Raw genomic sequence first — 20,605 nt, 5'->3', positions numbered from 1 at the left:
TTGAAAATAGAAAAGATAATGGCCAATTTCACAGGAATTCTTCAAAATTTTACTAATAACATTAAACAGTTGTAAACTAAATTTAATTCACCAGATACGCATTTTTACCATAAATGTCTTTTAAATGACTCACGAGATCAAAATTTAAAAAAAATACAGAACCTTATACAAATTAAAGTTGACAGATTGATTGATTGAATTGTTGGTTGCTTAAAGTTCAGTGGCAAATATTTCATGCACATTCAGGACGATAACAAATAAACAATAAATACAATAAGGAAAGTAATGTAATAGAGGCCATCCGGGATGGTAGATCCCCAAGTCCGGGTATTAAATATGAGTCACAGAATTGTTCACTCGTTTGATGTGAAATTTTACAATTAAAGATTCACACCTTTAATGTTTTATTTTCACTAAGAACCACACAGGACTTTAAAAAAAAATGAAATATGCTACAACTAAGACCATTTATTTTTTTTTCCTTGTTCCGACATTGTAACAATTAATATTTTTAATTAAATGATAAAATGAAAAAAAACATGAAACGTAGCTTTTTTAGATTGAATTGAATTATTCGCTTTATTAAATATGAGGTACGATTAGAATTTAGAATGGAAACGGGGACTTTGTCGAAATGACAACCACCAAACCAAAAAGCCATTGGCCACAAATGGGTCTTTGACGCAGCGAGAAAATCCCGCACCAGAGGCGGTCTTCAGCTGGTCCCTAAACAATTATGTATACTGATTAAGCAAAATGGACGCCACAACAACACTCCAAAACATATAAATTAACCAAAATTGGAAAAAAACATAAGACTAACAAAGGCTAGACGTTCCCGACTTGGGACAGGGGCAAAAATGTGGCGGGGTTAAACATGTTTTCAGATATCTCACGGATTGTCCATTAGTCAAAATGATGTGACTTTCATGATGTTTTTTTTTTTTTTTTTTTTTTTTAATTTAACTTCCATTTAGTTTGAATTTTATTAAGACAAATACTGCTTTGGTTAACAGGACCAAGAGGGCCAGCTGGATCCTAGGGACCAAGTGGGGACAACGGAGCACCAGGTAAAAAAGGACCAAATGGAGACCGAGGAAGCCAAGGATTACCAGGAACACCAGGCAAAAAATGGAGCCCGCGGAGACAGAGGACCAAGAGGTCAGTTCATTTTTTTATGTTTAGCTCCCAACTTACATAAGAAAAGAAAAATATTTTTATCTATTAACAACTTCAAATGTTTTTCTTGATATTTTGTCCTGAATATTTATACTTTAATAATCTGGGTTTTTTTTTTTGGCAAGATATTTTATGGCCAAATTTCAACGTGAAGTAAATGTTAAATTTAAATAAATAAATATGAAAAAAACCTATAATTTGAAGTAACAAAATCACACATTATCATAAATTTGTAGTAACTAAATCATACACCGTAAAAGAGAAAGATTTATTTGAAATATGAAAACACTTTCACAGGTCACTAATATATATACTAAAAATTCCATTAGACTTTTAAACATTTGAAACAACAGTATTATAACTCTTTGCAATGAATAAAAATATATTTAAAACGGAACAAATGAAATATCCTTATAATTTAAATCATCATTTTGTATTTGTTCTGATGATTAACCTATTGAAACGATGGGTATTTTCACAGGAAGCTCAAGATCAACCAGGTAACAAGGAACACCACGAAACGGAGGAAAGGTAGGCCCACAAGGACCACATGGACCAAGAGGAGCACGAGGTATTTTAAAGTATTCGATTACATGAAATTTGCATATTGAATAAACGCACAGATAAAGACGGATAACTATTGAAGTATATTTATAATAATTGCATGCCTATAACACGAATAGCATTTAAACTAATAATATAAAGTATTATTTTCCATAAAATAAGAAATAAAAAAAAAATCTTTTTTTTTCTCAAATAGATTGTAATGGTGGTTGGTTTTTACTTAATAGTTCATTCGTGTTTATCCAACTTTGAATTATACATATAGCTTCTAAACTGCCGTATTGGCCGTAGTTAGCTATGAGGTTACCACGCCTACCAGTCTTCTTCCGGTATGCACGGCCAGTGCCGGTCTTATGTCTTATGACGTCAGACAACAAGTTTTGCGTTTGAACTGTACGACTGGGAAAGCTTATATAGAGCAACTGGACATCCCCTTCTTCAGGTTGATATTTTATTAAGAATTCTTTTTAAAAACCACCATTATGCCTCTATTTTGACATTTTTACCTTTTATGTCTGTTTGTTTTATTCACGCATCGTTGTCAATATAATGGAATTTGATGCGACTGTCATACAAGTGAGATGTTTAGTGCTATAAAAACAGGTTCAATCCACTATTTTCTACATAAGAAAATGCCTGTACCAAGTCAGGAATATGACAGTTGTTGTCCATTCGTTTGATGTGTTTGTGCTTTTGATTTTGCCATTTGATTAGGGACTTTCCGTTTTGAATTTTCCTCGGAGTTCAGTATTTTTGTGATTTAACTTTTTGCTATTCTTAAATATTTACAGTATTATTATTCATTGTTAATTGTTCTTCAATTATTTGGGTAATATTAAATTAATATCATTGAAACTAATTCTCTTTTCTAATATTCCGTGAACTCGGGAAACTCATTTCCGTTTCAAGATATTAAATTTTCAAATATATATTAAACTTTAATCAAAAACATCATACTACAATTCCAGTATAGTTATCAATAATTAATTACTTTGAAATAGTTAATAATAATTTTATTTTTGTACAAAGTCACAAGGACCCAATGGACAACGTGGATACCAAGGAGCCTCAGGTAAATAGTATATTTGGTGGAAAAAGGATATATAAAAATAAGGAGATGTGGTATGATTGTCAATGAGACAACTTGCCAACAGAGTTCAAATGAATTATACCGTACGATTATATAATTCAGACAATATTCTGACGATCTGTTAGAAATGTAATAAAGCAAAATACATAGACCAGGCTTTTGATCTGAAGTATTCCAAAGAATTAATAGCAAAGATACGAAGGTATTAAAACTCGTTATATGAAATAAGAATATGAAAAAGTTATTTACCAAAACAAATGCAAACTCAACAATACACCTTTAAACAGAAAACTTTAATTTTAAATTTAAATTTCCCCATAGAAGGGTTGATGTTTGGTATTAAATTTGTATTAAATTAATAATTAAGATCTATTTTGTTATATCTTGTGATACGTTTGAACGTTGTTTTCAATTTAGACTTGTTTATAATTTTTCGTTTGGGCTTGTATTATATTTTCTTTCAAAAGAATCTATCCTAAATTTAGGTAAATTATATGGCCTTCCAAATACTGTTTAGATTCCTAACACCACTGAAGAGACATTAATTGTCGAAATCCGGATATGGTGTACAAATATTTGCACCTCATGTTTGCGGTATACCATTTGTTCCGCAAGTTTATTGTTTTCTGTATCGTATTAAATTAATAATTAAGATCCATTTTGTTACATCTTGTGATACGTTTATTTGGCAATCGCCATGGCAGTCAGCAGGGTTAAAAACATCAGTTGTTCGACCTGTTAGTCAAATGCGTTTTGTTAAAATATACTTTTTCACTTTTTGGTCTTTTGGAAAATGTTTGTTTGTGCTGTATTTAGACCCCTCTACCAAGAAATTTGTTTTGCATGCACACGTATACAAATTGCGGTTTTTATCCAACGCAATCATAGATTTTAACGTTGTTTTCAATTTATACTTGTATATATATATATATAGCGTTAGATAAGACAAATCACAATTTTTGAAAAAAAAACAAGCAAATATCTTATTATTCAGCGATGAGAGAACAATTTTATTTTTGTTTTCAGTCACCCAAACCACTTGTTTTTCTGTAAGCGATCATAAGTCCTTTTTTGAAGATTGGTTTGTTATACGACCCCCCCCCCCCCCCCCCCCTTTCCCACGAAAAATCCACCCATAACATTCGAAAAACAATTCGATCGGGACTTAACTGTATACAAGTTTATTTGAATGTTTACTCTTGAACATGGATGAAATATTTTCCACTGGAAGTTAAGCAACACACAATCAATCTATCAACTGTTGTAACTTTCTACTTTTTATCCTCTTTGTGAATATATTCTTTTCCTATTTTTTTATAAATTGTAAAAACCCTTGCATTGTAAGAATTTAAACCAGACTAAACTGAGGTTTGTTTGATGGATTGTCAAGGAAGAATTAATTTAAAATGTTATGAAAATGTCTAAATTTTCTGCACCATTTCATGTGCATCGAAAAATAAAGAAATGAATCATGTCGTAGTTTGTGTAAACTGTTATTGAACAATAAACGTTTGTTGTAATTTTCTTTTGAGTGTATTAATTATTCACTGTAATTATTTTTCTTTTTCGTGCATTTGTTAAAAATAACTCAATAAATAATGTTATAATTATTCACTGTAATTATTTCACTTTTTCGTGCATTTGTTAAAAATAACTCATCAAATATATCAGGCATTTACAAAAGACTCCTCAGTGACGTTCGAACAAAGAAAACATTAAAAGGTCACATAAAGTACAAAGTTGAAGAGCGCTAACTATTTACGAAAGATTTCGCCGAAAACATCTAATGTAATCTACTCCTGAGGTAGAAAATCCTGTACGTACTAAATTTGAATTTTCATTAAAATACTTTTTAATCGCTTATTAAAATTCCTAAATTGTGAAAAAAGATCTTAACAGCTATCTGCGACCTGATTCTTACATTATTCACTTTGAACTTTTAAAATGTCAATAATTTTTTGTCGGCCTTGAAATACTGTAACTTCAGTCAAATTTGTAATAAGGCGTTATTATTTTTCGTAAATGTTTAAACGTCACTGGCTCTGTTAATACAAAATTAGCAATTACTGAGGCTAATTTCTAAAATGTAATTGGAAAGTAATTAAGATAACAGAACGTCATGTCTCATTTATTCAATAATTTAACTTATTTTGTTCACTTTGTGTAAATTTTCGTCATAGGTGAGGATATACAAAACAGCTGTCTGAATAAAAAGAACGTTAATTCCTATCACTGTTTTGGATTAAGGTTAGTGTTTAGATACTTTACTCATACTTCAATATATATATATATATACCTACATTTGGGTAGTAAGATGCACACCTCGGGGGTACAAATGGACATTAACTGTACACCTCAGTATACTGTACAGTTGAGCTGTACACCTTAACTTTAGGTATATGTAAAAAAAAAAGTATAAATATTAGCAATGTCAAACTAATGCCACACGAAGGATCGATATATTGCGATCACAAAACGGTCTTGGTGGTAAAAAACTATTGAGGAATAAGAAAGATATTGATTTCTGAAGTGACATACCCCCATTTTTCTATATATGTCACTTTGCACCAAATCGGTACAAACCGAGTTAAAGTGTACACTAACTTTAATCACGATTAATTATTGGTTCCCCCATATATATGTTATGAAATTTGCACTCAAATGATAGTTTAATATATCTTTCATTTTTTGATACTTCAAACAAGCATCGGAACTTATCCGTTAAGAAATAATCTAAGATATATAATCGATCCTGACATATATATGCATGGTTTTCGATCGGCTTGAAAAAGATATACACATCCGGGCATTTGAATGTTTGTTTTCATTTTAAAACAAAATGGAGGATGTCCAAGCGATGACCTATATCATCATTTAGCCGTCGGATAATGGTTTACAATGATTGAAATACGTAAATTAATGTAAGTTTTTATTCAATTATATGAAATAACGACTTCAACAAACAAAAGTATTCCTGAAAGAAGAAACAACGATCGTCGTTAACAATTGCCTGACATCTGTATCCTACGACTTTTATATCCATTCTAATTGATAATTCAGTGTTAGATAATTAAAATATATATTGTTCTCATCAATATATGTATAAGCCTGAATAGTTGGGCAACAATCTATAAAATGGGGGCGAATCTTGTCTATAAACAATTACAAAAAAGGGGGGACACATACGTATGATCAATCTGAAAATGATTGAGACAAAATTGTTGTTATTGTTTGTTTTTCTTGTCCCATCTCCAATACGCTTTTTTAGCTCACCAGAGCCTGAAGGGCCACTAGTGAGCTTATGCCATCACTTGGCGTCTGTCGTCGTCCGTCGTCTGTCGTCGTCGTCTGTCGTCGTAAACTATTTAAAAAATCTTCTTCTCTGAAACTACTAGGCCAAATACATTTAAACTTAAATATTCCTTAGGGTATCTTGTTTATAAATTGTATCCAAAGTTTTGATCCATCGTCAAACATGGCCGCCATGGCTAAAAATAGAACATAGGGGTCAAATGCAGTTTTTGGCTTATTTCTCAAAAACTAAAGCTTTCATAGCACATCTAACTGGGATAAAATTGTTCAATTGGTCAAGATCTATCAGCCCTGAAAATTTCAGACGAATCGAACAACCCATTGTTGGGTTGCTGCCACTAAATTTGGTAGTTTTAAGGAAATTTTGCAGGTTTGTGTTATTATCTTGAATATTATCATAGATAGATATAAACTGTAAACAGCAATAATGTTCAGCAAAGTAAGTTCTACAAAAAAGTTAATATGACCATAATTGTCAATTGACTCCTTAAGGAGTTATTGCCCGTTAAAGACAATTTTACACAATTTGTTCATTAAGTTTGCTAACATTTAAAAATCTTCTCTGAAACTACTGGGCCAATTACCTTCAAACTTTAACTAAATGTGCCTTATGGTATCTTGTTTATAAATTGTATCCGAAGTTTTGATCCATTGACAAACATGGCCGCCATGGCTAAAAATAGAACATAGGGGTCAAATGCAGTTTTTCGCTTATATTTCAAAAACTAAATCTATTAGAGCAAATCGGACATGGGGTAAAATTGTTCAATTGGTCTAGATCTATCAGCTCTGAAAATTTCAGGCGAATCGAACAACCCATTGATGGGTTGCTGCAACCGAATTGGTAGTTTTAACAAAATTTTGTAGTTTTTTGTTATTATCTTGAATATTATTATTGATATATATATAAATTGTAAGCAGCGATAATGTTCAGCAAAGTAAGATCTACAAAAACGTTAATATGACCAAAATTGTCAATTGACCACTTAAGGAGTTATTGCCCTTTTTCAGTGAATAAGTTCATGGTCAAAGGTCAATGTCAGGTTATAAATTTTGATTTTGGCTTATCCTTGCTTCTTTTCAGAAACCGCATAAGCATGATTAGGTATGGACAATTTTTTCTCCTTATTTTGTTAGTTGCAGCATGTCTCAAAATGTTATTTTAGTTATAAAGGGTGCGTTAACTTTTGATGGGACTTTCCACCCCTCTTATACTTAAAATTAGCTGTATTGGGATAGAACTCATTTCCGATATTATAGTGGAGACTTGGGGTCATTTGATTTAAAGTCCCTGCTTTATGACCATGAAATGTATTCAAGGGCAAAGGTAAATTTGACGTTCTATATTTTGACCTTTACTCTATCTCATTATTTATACATGATAGAGCCATTGGGTCTTAAAAATAAGGTTGGAAGACATATGACATTGAAAATGTCAACCAGATGTAACCTTTTAACAACTTATCTCCCTTATTTGAAGAAAAAGGTTATGGGAACTATATATTTTTGAAATCAGTGTAAAGTTAGCTATTATTTGAAACTGAAGGTGACTTTGGTATACTGAAATTGGCTTATTATCTCCCCAAGTTGATGTAAATTTTGCTTTTAAAATTATATTTTCAAAATAAGTGTGTGATTTACTATTACTTAGTATTTAAGATGGGACATACTGTTTTAAAAATATATTTAAAAAAAAATAATTAAAAAAATATATTTTTAAAAAACTTTATTTAGTCGTTGAACTTGTCAATCTATTTTTTAAAAAGTAATAATTTTATATAAATGAAAAATTAATATTTTAATGTTACATTTGGTTAAGTCAGATCAACATTGCTAATAAAACATTATGAATTTAATTTTACACTTATGTTATTAAAACATAAAAAATTTAAGTTTTTTTGTGTCATTTTAAACTAATACAATGTATGTAATGTGTTTAAGCATCATGGAATACTTTGGGAGTTAAAAAATGCAGACTTTAAGCATAGTGAGTACATAATTTCTTCTTTTATAAGTCATAAAAACCTACATGGCTGTATGTTGAAAGATAAAAAAAAAATTATGCACCAACATAAGAACAAGGTAATGAGGATTGACATTTTGAAAGAAATGCATATTTATACAACTGAATGAGTTAGTTTGCCAGTGTTACTTATTACTTAACTTTTTTTATTTTTGCAAATCAAAATGCGGAAATATTTCATTGTGCATTTATACATAAGACAACTTGTAAATGAATGCTATCTTAGTTTCTTGGTTAAAAAATAATGTCACAAGTGTGGGACATTAAGTTATAGAATGTGTAGTAATTAAACATTGAATTAGTATATGTTGATTTTATTAAACATTAAATTTATATTATAAAAACTAATGTTTTTCAAAAATGATATTTAGGTAAAAACTCTATCATATCAATTAAACACTATAAATTCATTCAAATACCAATTTTATCATTATGACGCTGCATGTACATTAAAAATTTTACTTAAAATTCACAACAACAACCAACGTTATTAAAACATAAAAATAATTACGTTATAGATAGGTTACTAAATAATATGTTTTAACATTTGCTGGAATGACAGTCATCACGAACAACCGATACAAATGTGGCAGTACATGATGTAGGTTAAATTGCAAGTCAAACATTTCACTTTGCCATTTTCCTTTATGATTTAATTATATCTTTCAGTAACTGCCTTGCTTTGGATGAAAATTACTTTTTCATCCTCCAAATAGTATTGTTTCCATCCAAACATTTTATTGAAAACATAAGATGTGGTATTATGCTGTTTGCTAAGATTCTCTATTTACTGTCCATTACTGGTATAAGTTTCAACTCATCTTTTAATATCCAAGGATCACTATTTATTGGTAAGGCAGCAATCGCAAACAACTGACACTGCAATGTGGCAGCTAGTGAATGTCGGTTTTGAACACCTCTTTTCTTTTGGATGTAATGCAATCTTTCAGTTACTGCCATGTTTTGGATGAAAAGTGCTTTTTTATCTTCAAAACTGTTATGTTTTCTTCCAATGGTTTTGTAGGAAACATATGAAGTGGTATTATGTTGTCTGCTTAGATTCTCTATTTAATGTCCATCACTAATGTACGGTTCAATTTGTCTTTCAATATCCTATGACTGAAATGGAAAAGCACAACATAATTAAAAACCAATTGTTCAGAGAACAATTGAAGGTCTTTCCACCAAAAACCATGTATTTTAATATTAAAAGTAGTAAAATTAGGTTTAAAATGTCATTTCAATCGTCAAATGATAGCTTATTGTACGCTTATTCCAAAAATATATGGTTTCTATATAATTTTTTTTAAATAAGGGAGATAATTTGTTACTTCCGGTTTGAAAAATGTTACTTCCGATTCTATTTGAATATTTACTTGACACTGATTCCAAAAATATCTGGTTCTATATACTTTTATATTAATAAAGTACAAAAAAAACTACTTCCGGTTTACACAAGGTCACCTCCGGTTGTTTTTTTCAAGGTTAAATGGTTTGAAACCTACTGCAAAAAGTCTCATGGCTTTATCATATAAACATATGAAGTAAAAGCAAAGGTCAAAATCTAGAACGTCAAATTAAGCTATGACCTTGGGATCAATTTCAAGGTCATTAACCAAGGACCTCAAATCAAAAGACCATAGGTCTTAATTATATTTGGTTAATGAGTTATATCACGATACGCATATTTTTAAATACAAGAGGGGAGAAAACTCCCTTTTACGTTCAACGTACCATTGCAATCGAAATTTACGTGTTACGACATGTCGCAACTAACAATTTACTGAAACTAATTTGTCTATATCTTATACGGTTTTTGGAAATAAGTGAAAATAAGCCAAATTCAAAAATTAGAATATGACCTTGACCTTTTACCTTGACCTAATTTTCATTTTTTTGGACCAAGAACCTCAAATCAAAAGATCCTAGGTCTCTATCACTTATGGTTTACAAGATAGAAATGCATATCACTTATATCAAATACATAAGGGGAAATAACTCTCATATGGAGTGTTCATATCGCTTAGGACAAATCATGCCAAGGATATAACGAGCAATTTTATAAAATAAATTTGTCGCTTTCTTTTACGGTTACGGAGGAGATGCAGTCACAAGGAAAACAGTGTTCGGGGAGATAACTCCTACAAAGAAAAGTATTTTTTTACGCAGGGTAAATTTCAAAGGTGCATAAACTGTTCGATATCATATACAAATATCTAAGCAACATATTGCGAAACAAATATTTATCGCAAGAACAAAATTAGGCTGAAAGAAAGAAAAAAAAATAATCAGAACAAATACAATAGGTCTTTCCACAGAAAAATGGAAAGACCTAATTATACAAGCCAGGAGTTTCACAAAAAAAACTTTGTAAGTATACTGAATTGTTCATGACTTACGATCAATCTTATTCGTAAGTTTTTTGCGAAACAAACTCTATTTTTAATATTTGCTGACAGGAGTCAACAATTTTTTGATAAATGTAATTTATGGTTGCTGATCTTAAATTGCATTCTGACAATTGAACTGAAATTAAACAATCATGTTTTGTTACTGTTTAGCTTCAACGTACTTGTAGCTATCATATTGGGGATCAGAATATATTTTTTAAGAGAAAAAAACATTACACCCAAATACCCCCATCTCCACCTCTTTATTCCTTTAAAGTTGAATGGTCATTCCCTTACATTATACATGTTTATGCAATAATTGATACTATCAAGGAGTACATGATTTATTTACAATTTGTAATTGGCTTTGAATTAGAATTTAGAAACCATGACTTGTATTTTATAATAAATGTTGTTATTCCACTGCATATTGATTTTGATAGCGAAATCAACATTTGATTGGTTGAAACTATCACACGTGATGTCGAACAAAACTTCATATTCCCCTCTGAGTATCATATTCCCCTCTGAACGTCAGGATTGCCTTATGCGACGTTACCTGCGATTAGTGTTTAAATAAATTATTTTGATAGGGTTTATTTAAAAAAATATTTCAAATATAAAAACAAATAGAATAGAATAAATAATTAATTAATTAACTTTAAAGCGGTACTCATTATCATTGTGTATGTTGTGTTTAGTTAAACAAAACGAATAAGAAAACAATTATGTAAATTTTATATTCAGAAGTAAAAAAAAAAGTATAGGCAGTGGAATAAAACATTCAATTCCCTTGGCTTCGTGAGATATGAAGATTTGTTCACCCTCGAAAAGTCATATTTCCCTCGGGCAATGCCCTCGTGAAATATGATTTTTCTTGGGTAAACAAACTCATATATCACTCAGGCACGGGAAATAAATGTATAGTGTTATACCCCCTCTGATTTTTTTATAGCTAAAACGCATTGTCGTAATTTGAGATCGGTTCTGCTAGCCATCTTTTAGTACATTGTAATACCATTTCGAGTTATTTCCCTTTGGATGCAATCACATAAGTTGAATAAGTTTCATGATTGGATCTGAGAGGAACAACATGGAGCTTGTATATCTGCGAATTATAACTGTAGACAATTTAAAAGAAGACTAGGTGATCGTCTGAGCTATAATTTTTAGATGCAGGGAATAAACATTTCAAGATCAGTCGGCTGTTCGTATATTTTCATATGAAAATGATTTATAGTACATGTATGTATGATAATTTTTTAATGACTAATGTCCACGTGGAGCTTTTTACACCTCAAAATACACACCCATTGTGACTTTTGCAGCCTCACTACATGTAATATTAGTGACAAGAACTGATCATGAGAAGGTACCAAAAAAGATAAACAAGGAGGGGAAAGAAGTTTGGGAACTTCACTTTTGTAAAGTCTATAGTCTTTATGTAACCATATACCTTATCGCTATTTGTCCACCATTACTGTACTACACACAGGTTCCAGTAAAATTTTGACCTAATACAAAATATATGACGCAAAATGTAAAAGTGATTGTTGTACAATGTTGTATGACGATTGACGTCAATAATTCAAGTGGGACAGATTCTAGGGTCAGCCGGGAATAGCTATAAGGTGTATTGAAGTGAACTGTTAGTTATTGGCATAGACATCAGACATGTCAAATATCGCAAACCCAGAGGCGGGCAAAACAAAAGTGTGTGATAGTTTAGCCAAAATGGACGTCACACTCCAAAACATACACATGCCACATAAATGAACCAAAATTAAAAACTATCATACAAGACTCACAAAGACCAGAGGCTTCTGATTTGGGACAGACACAAAATTGTGGGATACAAGTTAAATCGGCACCTAAAGAAAAGTCAAATCGTCACCTGGTTAAATCGGCACCTGGTCAAATCGGCATCTATTTATAGTCAAATCAGCACTATTCAAAGTCAAATCTGCATCAGATAATAATTGATATAATATAAATAATTATTCATATGTATAAACTCAATTTCTAATTAGGTTTAACAAAATTTAGGTGGGATTTATTTCATCAAATAAATCCACAGGCACTCGTCTCAGAAAAAAAATTCCTATATACCTTTATATAACCATGATAACACAAGGTACTTAACTCGCGATTTAGAAAAATGTCAGCCGGTGCGAAATTCCGTTATATGCCAATTTCTCGGCTGTCAACCCCACTAAAACTTGTTATGTCGTAAATCTAAATTGATTTATCTTCACAATGGTGTATAACACGCCTACTTTTGTTGTCGGAATCATCCATAGCAATCCTACCCAAGTATGTCAATCTCCGGCTGACATTTTTTAAATCGTGAGTTAAGTACCTTTTGTTATATAAAGGTATATAGGAATTTTTTTCTGAGACGAGTGCCTGTGATTAAATCGATAAAAAAAAATCATCACATGTTAATCATTAAGCAGTTAGAATACATAAGTTAATTTGTTTGAAGTTTTCTCAACATTCTTTGACTGATGTTTTGATTAGTTCTCTTTTTAATTAATTAAGTAATAACTTTTATCAATTAAACAATTAACATGTTTATTGTTTTAACTCTATAAACAGGTAGTTATTGATGTTTTTTCTTCAAAAACTTAAATAAGAAACAATAAAGCCATTACCCAAGCTGTTATTAAATCATGAGAAAATTAGAACCAATAAAAGGGAAAACTATGAGCCCCCCTCATCACTATCACAATGTCAGACAACGGCTGTATTAAGTATACCAAAGTAGTTAGGCCGAGACAAGAGGCAATACAGTGTGAAAAATGTTCAGGCTGGTAGCACAGAACCGGTAATACGGGTGACATCCCCCTTCAACTAAAAGTTGGAACTTTTATAAAGTTCAATTAACCATGAACCAAAGAGCATGCAAAATATTCATCTCTAAATAAAACGGACAAAATGAATAATTCTTATACCTACATTTCCCTGTCAGGAAGGTTTAAACAGCATTAAAACCAACAGCCATGCAAGATCTCAACTGTTCAAAACATGCATAACAAATATCCAATACCTTGAAGACATATTAAGTTGAACAACAACAAAAAAACATATTAAAATCCACAAAGATGTTTTAAAGTCAATATTTGTAGATAACACCTTCATTTTAATGAAAAAAATAGGCATATTCCACATATTTTACATGGGTGCCGAAATGACTACATTAGATGCCGATTTAACCAGGTGCCGATTTGACTATACCAGCCTAACCAGGTGCCGATTTAACCAGGTGCTGATTTGACTAGAATTAAAAATTGTGGTGGGTTTAAACATGTTTTGTAAGATTTCAACCATGTGTCAACCTTCCCAAAAATGCCCAATATACGGTCACTATATATAATACCAATGAAAAATACAAACAAACACAGTAAAACTCACATTTTATACAACACACACAAGACATTCATCATTTTCATTTAATTAAATCATTAAACAAATGTTTCATAAAATTGCAGTCATAGCTAGACTACCTGTATCATGTGTATGTTGGCACATTATATTATATTTAGCACCTTATTAAGAAGCACTATAGAAAATGAATATACATGTATATCCTGGCTTTATAATGAAGTAAAAATAGATAAATAGAAAATCCCCCCTTCCATGAAGTTGAAATCATCCCTTCGTAAATTTTACGGACGCCATCACGAGTTGGTTGACCGTTATGGAATAACCATTTCACAGTTGATATCGGATACGTTTCTTACGTTGTAACTACAATCCCCTTCCCTTTCATGAATGTGACCTACCGAATTAGACTATTTACCAGATTTGTTATAACATGAGCAACACGACAGGTGCCACAAGTGGAGCAGGATCTGCTTACCCTTCCAGAGCACCTGAGATCACCCCTAGTTTTTAGTGGGGTTCGTGTTGCTTATTGTTTAGTTTTCTATGTTGTGTCATGTGTACTATTGTTTGTCTTTTTCGTTTATAGCCATGTCGTTGTCAGTTTATTTTCGATTTATGAATTTGACTGTCCTTTCAGCTGGTATCTTTCGTCCCTCTTTTACAGCAATCCAGACACGTTGAGAGTAGTACCTCTGGCCAAGGGAAGCCAGTCTAAATTGTAATGAAATGTTGTCTATCTTCATGATATTTGGAAATAAAGACATTAATTGAATACAAAGTTTACACAGAACACAACTGATAATAATTCTATTATTCGTTCCACTGTGCAAGTGTGCTAACACACTGATGGCAGAATAATTTTAAAAAACATTTTAACAACAAAAACATTATATATTTTTTTTTATAGTTTACTTCCATATATACTAACTTACTTTCACTTTCTCTTTCAATTGCTATTTATATCGTTACTCACCATAGCAAGATTGTGAGGTTTTAATTTCTCAACCTGATTTTGTACATCAGCAGGATTTTATTATTTGTTTTTATCCTAATGAAGGTGGTCTAGCCATCAAAACATGTTGATCTCAATAAATTACTGGAGCATTCCTTAAAGTGTTGTTGTTATACATGCACAAATAGAACCTTCTACAGTTTTTTTTTTAATTGTATATAAGTTGTTTATAATGATGATTTTAATTTTTTCAACAGAGTGAGACTTGAAGTTTTGTGTATCAATGAAATGCAAATTCACTGGTTTGAGCATGGTGACAGTCAGCATGCATTGTTGTAAAATCTGCTGCACTTTTCTCAATCCACTGGTATGCATAATACAGCAAAGTTCCATAGACGATTGGTGGATTAACAGAACAGAAAACCATGCTGGCAATGAACTTCTTTAGCAAAAGGCTACAGCTACATGTACATGTGCAGTAGATGCATTTTTTTTTTTTTTTGCTAAGTAAATGTCTCCATTGGAATTTTCATTTCACAGCCATTTGACTCATATTAATGGGAATCATAAGTTGTATTATTTATTTTTATAGTTTAATTTTTAAGTCTCCCAAACGAAGTTTGGGAAGACTTATTGTTTTTGCTCAGTTCTTATTATTATTATTATTCTTCTTCTTCTTCTTCTTCTTCTTCTTCTTCTTCTTCTTCTTCTTCTTCTTCTTCTTCCGCCGCTTTTAAATTTGAACTTGTCCGCACCCGTTCTCCAAAACCGCTTGTCAGATTAACTTAGGGTTTCACAATATGTTAGACTAACATGTCTAGTGGTGCAATCAGGGTTTTGTTTGTGCAGTGGGGTTTATAAAGGGGTACTTTGAGGGGCAAAAAGAAAAGAGGGTTTTACTATAGAACCCTATGGGATTTTATTTTTTTAAATTTTCAAATGATTATAAATTGAAAACCGTTTGTGATAGACACAATCTTTTTAATTGAAAATGTTCTAAATGATGAAGCCCATTAAATGAAATACAGGGTTAGTCCCCAGGGGTCACCCCCACCCCCTGCCATTTAAGAAAGTTCTAATACCTTGTAAGTGGTCAAGATCCCCACCCCTAAACCATATATATTTTGGTTTGTTATGCTAAGATGGTTTGAATGATATACAGGGTTAGTCCCCAGGGGTCACCCCGACCCCCTGCCATTTGAGAAAGTTCTAATAGCTTGTAAATGGTCGAGATCCCCACCCCTAAACCATATATATTCTGGTTTGTCATGACAAAGCACATCAAATGAAATACAGGGTTAGTCCCCAGGGGTCACCCCCACCCCCTGCCATTTAAGAAAGTTCTAATATCTTCTAAGTGGTCAAGATCCCCACCCCTAAACCATATATATTCTGGTTTGTCATGCTAAGATGGTTTGAATGATATACAGGGTTAGTCCCCAGGGGTTATCCCGACCCCCTGCCATTTGAGAAAGTTCTAATATCTTGTAAATGGTCGAGATCCCTACCCCTAAACCATATATATTCTGGTTTGTCATGATAAAGCACATCATATGAAATACAGGGTTAGTCCCCAGGGGTCACCCCCACCCCCTGCCATTAAGAAATTTCTAATATCTTGTAAGTGGTCAAGATCCCCACCCCTAAACCATATATATTCTGGTTTGTCATGCTAAGATAATTTGAATGATATACAGGGTTAGTCCCCAGGGGTCATCCCGACCCCCTGCTATTTGAGAAAGTTCTAATATCTCGTAAATGGTCGAGATCCCCACCCCTAAACCATATATATTCTGGTTTGTCATGATAAAGCACTTCAAATGAAATACAGGGTTAGTCCCCAGGGTTCATCTCCACCCCCTGCCATTAAGAAATTTCTAATATCTTGTAAGTGGTCAAGATCCCCACCCCTAAACCATATATATTCTGGTTTGTCATGCTAAGATAATTTGAATGATATACAGGGTTAGTCCCCAGGGGTCATCCCGACCCCCTGCCATTTGAGAAAGTTCTAATATCTTGTAAATGGTCGAGATCCCCACCCCTAAACCATATATTTTCTGGTTTGTCATGATAAAGCACATCAAATGAAATACAGGGTTAGTCCCCAGGGGTCACCCCCACCCCCTGCCATTTGAGAAAGTTCTAATATCTTGTAAATGGTTGAGATCCCCACCCCTAAACCATATATATTCCTATTTGTCATGTCTCGAACATTTGAATGACATATACGGTCAGTCCCCAGGGGCCCCCTCCACCCCCAATGTTCTAATATCTTGTAAATGGTTGAGATCCCCACCCCTAAACCATATATATTCCTATTTGTCATGTCTCGAACATTTGAATGACATATACGGTCAGTCCCCAGGGGTCCCCCCTACCCCCAATGTTCTAATATCTTGTAAATGGTTGAGATCCCCACCCCTAAACCATATATATTCCTGTTCGTCATGTAATGAACATTTGAATGACGTATAGGGCCAGTCCCCCAGGGGTTCCTCCCCACCCCCAATGATCTAGTATCTTGTAAATGGTCGAGATCCCCACCCCTAAACCATATATATTCTGGTTTGTCATGCCAAGATGATTTGAATGATATACAAGATTAGTCCCCAGGCATCACTAATGCATATAACTTTACTGGACCAAACCAATTTTCACTGGAAGTTGCCCAATGTCAGGCGACCCTGGGAATTACGAATTATGGGAGCTTCGTTTGGGAGACTTCGTAACAGCATCCTGTTACATTCATTTCTTGTTATTCTATAAAACAGGGTAAAGCTTGTGTCTTGAAGATACATCTCGATGCATCTGACTCTACCTGCTTTCATGCAACCTCTAAATTAATGCGGTTGTATAATGTTATCGCCTTGTCAGTGTCGTCGTCCGAGGTCATTTGGTTTCCAGACAATAACTCGAGTATAAATGTATGGATCTCTATGAAATAGACCACACAAGGTCCCATACCACAATAGAAAGCTAGAGATTAAAATGGAGAGGGGGTGGGGGTTATTGTCCTAACTGTTTAGGAATAAGGGGCCAAAAACAAGCATTTTTCTTATTTCAGGACAAAAACTGATGTATAAGTGAATGTTCTTCTGAAATTGTTCCAAACTTCAAAAGGAAGGTTATGATTGAATTTGGGGGTGATGGCCCAAACCATTTAGGAATAGAGGCAAAAACTAGGATTTTCATGTTTGGGGAACATAACTTGAGCAAAAGTCTATGGATCTTTATGAAATTGTACAACAGGTTCCATAACAAAAAAGGAATGGTAGGAATGATTTTGAGGGTTGAAAAGGAGCTGAAAACAATTCTTTTTTAACATTTTTGCTTATTTCTTGAGCAATTTCAATGGGGTTTTAAATTTTTGGGGATCTTTAATATATGCTGAATCTAGCCATGTTGTTAGATTTTGGATTTTTTACCTTTAAATTGGTCCACAGGGTCCATATTAAACTTTATTCTATTTTAACAAAAATTGATTTTTTGGGGTTCTTTGAATCTTACCCTGTAATTAAAATTTCGGATTATGGACCTGGCTTCCAAATTTGTCCACATTAAGGTCCAAAGGGTCCAAAATTAAACTTAGTTTGATTTTTTAAAAAAAAGCAAGAATGTGTCCAGAATACAAAGATGTGTACTACCAACTATCATTTTTATGTTCAGTGGACCGCGAAATCGGGGTCAAAACTCTTTGGCATTTAAACTAGATAGATCATAGGGGACATGCATATGTGTACTAAGTTTCAAGTTGATTGGACTTCAACTTCATATCATAAACTATATTGACAAAAAAATTTAATCTGAAGAGGGACATACGAACGAACAGAAGGATGAATGGACGCATAGACCAAAAAACATTATGCCCCTAGGCTGGGCATAAAAAACAAATTCAAGGGCTTTTATTGGTATGCTGAATATAAAAATGTATTTAGATTTTGATTTTGGGTCAAACATTAAATTTATTATTCATTTCAACAAAAATTGAATTAATTCATATTCTTTGGTATACGCTGGATCAAACCTGATCTTCGCAAACAATCACAGGCCCACCATCCCAGGTTTATAAAACTTCTTTCTGGCCTGTAAAAATCATCTCCACAGGCCAATATAATCTTTAACTACAATTTTCTTAAAATTTAGCTTTGGGCCTTTAGATTCATAAGTATATTGTGTAGACTGCTAACTGTGTATCAGATATTTGATTTTTGGCCCAATTATCAAATTGGTCCACATTAAGGTCCAAACGGGTCCCAAACTAAACTTTATTTGATTTCAACAAAAATAAAATTCTTAGAGTTTTTGTCGAGCCTGCGACTTTTGTCGCAAAAGCGAGACATAGTGATCCTACATTCCGGCGTCGTCGTTGTCGTCTGGCATCACCGGTGGCGTGGCGTCCACAAATATTCACTCTGTGATTAAAGTTTTTGAAATTTTAATAACTTTCTTAAACTATCCTGGATTTCTACCAAACTTGGACAGAAGCTTGTTTATGATCATAAGATAGTATCCAGAAGTAAATTTTGTAAAAAAAAATTCCTGTTTATCCGTATTTTACTCATAAATGGACTTTGTTTTTCTGCCAGTTAACATTAATTACATTCACTCTGTGGTTAAAGTTTTTGAAATTTTAACAACTTTCTTAAACTATCCTGGATTTCCTTCAAACTTGAACAGAAGCTTGTTTATGATCATAAGATAGAATCCAGAAGTAAATTTTGTAAAAAAAAAATCCTTTTAATCTGTATTTTACTCATAAATGGACTTTGTTTTTCTGCCAGTCAACATTACATTCACTCTGTGGTTAAAGTTTTTGAAATTTTAATAACTTTCTTAAACTACCCTGGATTTGCACCAAACTTGGACAGAAGCTTGTTTATGATCAAAAGCTAGTATCTAGAAGGAAATTTTGTAAAAATTTATTTCCTGTTTTTCCTTATATTACTTATAAATGGACTTAGTTTTTCTTCCAGTTAACATTACATACAGTCTGCAGTTAAAGTTTTTAAAACATTTAATAGATTCATAAACCATCCTGGATTTTTACCAAACTTGGACAGAAGTTTCTTACAATCAAAAGATAGTATCTAGAGGAAAAATTTTAATAATTTTTTCCCCATTTTTGTTGAGCCTGCGACTTTTGTCGCAAAAGCGAGACATAGCGATCCTACATTCACTCTGAAAACATAGACAACAGCAAAAGTAGGAGAGACATTGGGTTCCGCGGAACCCTTACAAATTTTTTGATAAACTAGATCTAACCATGTAATTAAGATTTTGGATTATGTGTCTGGTTTACCAATTGGTCCACATTAAGGTCCAAAATTAATCTTACTAATCTTAATATTTTTTTTTTAAAATTGTATTCTGATGGTATTTAGATATACTGAATCCAAACATATCTTAAGATTTCTGATTTTTGGCCAAATTTTCAAGTTGGTCCAAATTTTAACAAAAATTGAATTTATGGAGTTCCTTGGTATACTGAATCTTAATAAGGGCAACAGTAGTATACAGCTGTTCGAAATTCATAAATCGATTGAGAAAAAAACAAATCCGGTTTACAAACTAAAACTGAGGGAAACACATTAAATATAAGAGGAGAACTACGACACAACAGAAACACAACATTAAAATGTAACACACACAGAAACGAACTATAATATAACAATGGCCATTTTCCTGACTTGGTACAGGACATTTTA

General features: G+C 32.5%; 1 protein-coding gene across 2 annotated transcripts in view; it reads left to right on the top strand.

Annotated features, from left to right (window-relative positions):
- Positions 1-4,991: 4,991 nt before the first annotated feature.
- LOC127721615 (sortilin-related receptor-like) overlaps positions 4,992-20,605 on the top strand; it is a 299,694-nt gene continuing 284,080 nt past the window's right edge. For both annotated transcript variants that reach the window (XM_052228399.1, XM_052228397.1), the window contains exon 1: positions 4,992-5,080. The gene's annotated coding sequence lies outside the window, so the exon portion shown is untranslated. The remainder of the gene's footprint in view (positions 5,081-20,605) is intronic.

Source organism: Mytilus californianus, unplaced genomic scaffold (genome assembly GCF_021869535.1).
Source record: "Mytilus californianus isolate M0D057914Y unplaced genomic scaffold, xbMytCali1.0.p SCAF_12, whole genome shotgun sequence".
In the NCBI taxonomy this organism is placed as follows: domain Eukaryota; kingdom Metazoa; phylum Mollusca; class Bivalvia; order Mytilida; family Mytilidae; genus Mytilus; species Mytilus californianus.
Note: the sequence above shows the minus strand (reverse complement) of the source record. Positions and strands in the feature narration are given on the sequence as shown.